The following is a 6,000-nucleotide window of genomic DNA, read 5'->3' on the forward strand; positions in this document are numbered from 1 at the left end:
AGTAGAATTACTTTTATATTTGAATGTTCTGTGGATCTGTAAAAAGGAATAAAATTTTTCTATGAAATTGAAATAATGCCCCACAAAAGTTTTATCGTATTTTAATGTGTTAATTGCTATTTTCAAATAATATACTATAATAAGTATAAACAATGCAATAGAACTTAAAGGTATATACCTAATCATAGAAAAAAAAACTAATTCATAACTTAATTAAAAATGATCGCACGATAACTACTAGAGCTCTTTAAAATAAAGTAAATGCTTTATTTATTATTGAACGGAAATATTTTTTAACAAAAATCGAGAGAGTAATCGAATTATTACCTATTATTGCTATAAAAACAGTCAACAGTATTTTACAATTATCATTCACAATTTTAATCTTTTTACCCTATTACATTAACAATCTTGGAAGATAAAGTTTCAAAATTCTGCTATATCAATATATAATATATTGTTAACGTTAAAAATTAGTGGAATGAAACTAGTAGAACCAAAAATAGTAACTAAAAGTACACGACTGAAACAGTAAATAGTAACAAAATCAGTTGGACCGAAAATGGCGACTGAAAACAGTCAGTGGTAAAAAGTATTAAAATCAGTCGAACCAAAAATAGCGACTCAAACAGTCGATAGTAAAAAGTAATCAATTACTAAACAGTCGATAGTTCCCAACACTAGTCTTAAGTGTTCGTGCTCCCTGAACTGCAAGCTTGTATTCAAAAAGACTAAGTTAGCTCATAGCAAATTCTTTCCGCTTTAGAGGACTTACACCCTGAGCTGCGTCAGAAATTTACGGACAACGGTTGGCTTTTAAAGCCTGTATGTTAATTCCAGTCCTAATTCTAATAATAATTTATTTAATTATTAATTTCCTAATAATAATTAATATTTCAATGTATCTTGGGTGAGCTTACAACTTCTTATTTTAACGAAAATAAGTGGTAACTTGTTAATACTAACAAAATCCTTAATTCTAAACATTTCGCTCATCACGTACTATAGTGCCGCTAAACACAACGGTTTTTTAATTGGGATTAGATAGATCTTAAATTGGGATTAGTAGGAATTAATATCTACTTTTAATGTTTAGTATTTTGTAATATATACTTCTATATTAAGCCATTAAGTTGAAGTTCATTCAGTATAAAGAAACATTAGTAATAAGAATGACCAATGTTTTTGAAAATATATTTGATATCGACGGTGGCGTATGTATCATCATTATGAGTAAGCTATTGTCGAATTAGTAATTCGACGTTATCATTTAAATATAACACCATAAACCACATATGACACCAATATTAATTGTAATTCCATTAAAATATATCCATTCAAAACCATTTACATAAATATATTGTTTTATAAGATTTTATTTATTTAAATGAATATTGTCGGAAATAAGCACAAATCATACTAAAGTGTGTCTTTTCACTATTCAATTTACATAAAGTTGAAAATATTCATGAACTTGTAACGAAATATTGAAATCAGTGGCGGTAAGCAAAAATCAATTTTTGTAAAAAAAACCTGACCTATAAAATAGTTAAGTTTTTTTGTTCGTAAATTTTAATCATTTTGTCATTAACATTTTCTATTTCGGAGACAAATTTTGTAATAAATATACTTTAAAGAACTGTTATACAATATTCGGTCATTGAGTTTCTGAGAAACGGTTCGATTCGTTTTAGTACTGAGAAACGTCTCTCGGCTTCTGATGTTGTCATGCAACTATTCCTTGAATAAATAGCTGACCATTCTGCTCGTAAATATGTAAGTGAATTAAGCCCGGAAGCAGACAAAGATTAGGTGCTCTGGAGAGCAACTCGAAGATTTAAAGAATAATTATTACAGTACCGCCTATTAAAAATTATCCAAATTAATGAATCGACGTAGCGATGAAAAAGGTAATTGATTTGCAGAATGTTTACCTAACTTATTCCAACCAAATGATATTGAATGTAAAATAGACGTAAATCCTGTTTATTAGCCCAATGTAGCTATAAATCTAATTTTTCCAATGAAAGTTTCCACAGAAATTGATAACAATTTCAATCGTAAAAAGGCTCCGTTATTGGAAATATATTGAAAGAGTTGCCACTAAAAGCAATAATCATGTTTCCAAATATATTCAAGGTCTGTTTGAAACTGAAGCATGTTCCGAAATATCTTTAAGTTGCTCGAACAATTTTTCTTAAAAAATCTGACAAACCAGCAGAACAAGTTGGATCTAACAGGCCTATTTCGCTGCTATCTGCGATACCAAAATGATTTGAGAATCTGCTGTTAAAACGTGTTAAACCGTTTATAGAACACTAGATTCCTCTTTGGAATGGATTTGGATTTGCAAATCACCATTCCACAATCGACTAGGTGCACAGAGTAACAGCGGTTGTTGAAAAGACATTCGAAGAAAAGAAGTACTGCCCTGCAATATTCCTGGACATCTCACAATCATTTTATCATGACATCATGACATGGTATGACATTTAGGATTAATCATCAAATTGAGACAAGTGCTACTGCGGAATTACTGTCGACTGCTGGAATCATATCTTTTCGGAGAGGAAATTGAGCCTCGCTAAAGGGACATTTTCAACGCAAATCTATTTCGGCTGGAGTTCCAGAGGATAGTGTCTTGGACCAATCCTGTATTTGCTCTATACTGTTGATATTCTCTCTATCTAAGGCTGTAGAAAAAATACAAGTAGCGGTCAACAAAATCTACAAATTGACTAGAGACCGGAAAAAACAGCTTAATAGCTCCAAATCTGTCCATGTTAATTTTGCGTTGCGGCGAAATAACATAAACCTAATTATATCACTTGACGGATACCCGATTCCTCAAGCAGAATCATATAAATACCTGAGAATATCTCTCGATGTTAGATTAAACTGGAAACATAATGTTAGGCAAAAAGCAGAGCCGATTAGATTCAAAGTCATGCAACTGTACTGGTTAGTCGGACGATACTCTCAGCTTGACATAAAATTAAAGAGATAGATCAGTCAAGCACAAAGCCAATTTGGACCTATGGGGTACAAATATGGGGTTGCATTAAAACATCAAACCAATTACTAATCCAGCGCACTCAAAACAAAATTATACGATTAATTACCAGTCATTATCGCTAATTATCACTAAACCATTAAACAGGGTTGCTAAATCACAGCAACGTGGAAGCAATGCAGCTCCTGGACAACACGCAGGAAATCAGAAGATTGAAGCTAACCGAACCACACAAACTTGTTTAGTGTTAGGTATATTCTTAACTTTAGCTTGAGTATATTAGTTTTATTTTACTTTGGTAAATACATACAGATATATTAATCCCATACTCGCCTTGCTTGTGTATTAATGTAAGTACAACAGAACAGTAATAATAAATTAATTTATAAATTAAGATTGTACTAAATATATGTAATACAAAATTTAATTAATAAAATTTGAAAAAATTCTGTCCGTAATCGCTGGAAAAAAAGAAAAATCCTGCGGTGCGTTTAGGCTCAGCAAAAGCTCAAGACTTTCCAAAGTATTCCGAAAACAAAAGTGATGCCATAAATAGATGCTCTTGAAGTAAAACTAATATTTATTTTTTATTGTAACTATATACGCGGGCACGTGCACCTTGCTTGGGGTTCACGTTTACCTGGTAAAGGAAATCAATTTCTCACTGTAATTACTATTACAAATTGTAATTCAGGCTGTTAACCCAATTACTGGCCCACCGACAGTAATAAAGTGCCAAACCACCAGGTTTTTTACTTTCCAAAGCCATCTCATCAAAAAAAATCAAAATCGACTTAATCACTATTATCTAATCACACACCAGTATCGTTAACACTAGGTGCGACAATCCTAAAAAAAAGCAAAAACCTCTTTATACACACATACAAAAATCGTATATGCAGTTTAGATGGTTTATAATAGTTTAAACCTATAATGTAGGAACAAATTAGCTTAAACGTAAAACTCAAAAGCATAGACGACCTTGAGCAACAAATCCGAAATATAGTTGAATAAATTCGGTCAGCTGTGAACTGCTATAACTGAAAGAATCTCTAGGAAACAGTGGAAACCCACCAAAGAAGAAACAACTTAGTTATACCAGTAACCCCGCTAGATAATATCGAATGTTTTCTGCTGTGATTTCTGTGTTGATCACTAGACAATTGATAGGCCAAATACCGAGGACTGTGATTCGGAGCCCATGTTAAGCATATGTTAAGCTCAATCCCAAGCAAATCATAGTTGCTAAAAAATAATATAATAAAAGAAAAATATTTTAAAACAGCGGTCTCTAAACGACTTTAGGTTGAATAGCGATTTTTGGCGTGAGAACAATTACTCAGTGGTAAAAAATAATAAAAATTTCAATAGTTCTTATAATTTCAATAACCTTTAAGTGTATTTAAAAATAGTTAAAATCATGCAACAATTCATTTAAAATCCTATCATAGTTCAACAAATTCTTTGATGTTTTAATAGCATCCAACTCAATTTAGCAATTCACATAACTTGCGAAAAATATATGCTAGATGAAATTATTGTTTAATATTTTATATCAAATTAGAGATTATTTAGTTCTGATTAAAATAATACCATTCATAACGTTGATAATTTGAACGTTTATTTGTTTTTATTTCTATTGCCTGTATAAATAAGATTAATTCTTTAGAATATTTTTAATAAGACAGAAAGCAAGAGACATGTTAAATAAATAGGTACAGAAATATTCTATATGTGAGACTAAATTTAAAATATTCAACAATATTTGGTTATTAAAGGCACCTTCGCCAATTTGTACTGTAACATTACATTCATTGCGTCTCAAAATTACATTCATAATACATTTCAACGATTAATGAACGATTGTCATTGTCGGTTTATTATGTTTCATTATTGTTATTATAATATTTTGATTATTTCCTGCTTTAAAATAGTTTTTATTAGATATAAAAAAATTTTACACATAGAAAAGTAACTGTAATATAGTAAACCAACAACGCAAATTGTTGAACAAATTGCACTTGTCCTATTTAAGCCATTCATAATCCTATTACAATAATTTTTACATATTTCTTTTAGGTTGTTAATAGTATGATTGATAATGCAGTAAAATTTTTATTTTCTTGATCGAAAAGCTTACAGAAACTTGTGCAAGTGTTGGATGCTTAATTTATTGATGATTTTTTATTAGCACTTATTCTTCACTGTTTTAATAAAGGACTTTCAATTTTTATTAAGAAAATAGAATTTTTATTTTATAATTTATTTAAAAAATAAGAAATTGAATGTTACCGAATAACTGCTAATTAGTAAACAAAAATGTGTTTATTACTGGAGCAAAATCAACATATCCCAAAAGTATATTTTTTTAAACCCTCGTCAAGAAACTGAAAGTCTTCAATAGAAATATTAACTGCATTCACCACATGCCATTTGGATTTCACCTTTTATTAAAATTTTAGTGAGTTATCTATAATTACGATAAAAATAATATAGTAAATGATGTTATGCATCACTCAATAAGTTCTGACGTTTTGATATAGGCCACCTAGCCTTCCTAAATCCAACATTTGTAACAACATGAATAATTTGTCATGTTCAAAATAATAGATAAAAATAATTTTGGGTGAACGGCGTAATAACTGTTTTTCGGACGTGTTGCTCATTACTGCCTGTTTACAGAACTCAAAACAATGATGGAGGGAATGTCATGGCCGTTTTAGCTCAAATGAAGAAGTAATTGCCGTTGAAGGTAATGACAAACAGCTCTACGAAAAACCTATAAAATATAGGAATACTAAGCTGAATGTCTTGAAAGAACATCTTGCTGTGTAAAAACGAAAGTGGTAGATTTTAGGTCTGGAGCACACAAAGTGAGGTTAAGTTAAGTGTTTTTGGGGGTATATTTTATTATATTATAGGAGTATATACAGGAAGTTTATGTAGTAAAGGGCCCTACTGGAGAAAATTTGAATGAAATGGTTACG

Source organism: Rhynchophorus ferrugineus, unplaced genomic scaffold (genome assembly GCF_030347505.1).
Source record: "Rhynchophorus ferrugineus isolate W39M unplaced genomic scaffold, kcgeb_rfMv2 rfM3, whole genome shotgun sequence".
In the NCBI taxonomy this organism is placed as follows: domain Eukaryota; kingdom Metazoa; phylum Arthropoda; class Insecta; order Coleoptera; family Curculionidae; genus Rhynchophorus; species Rhynchophorus ferrugineus.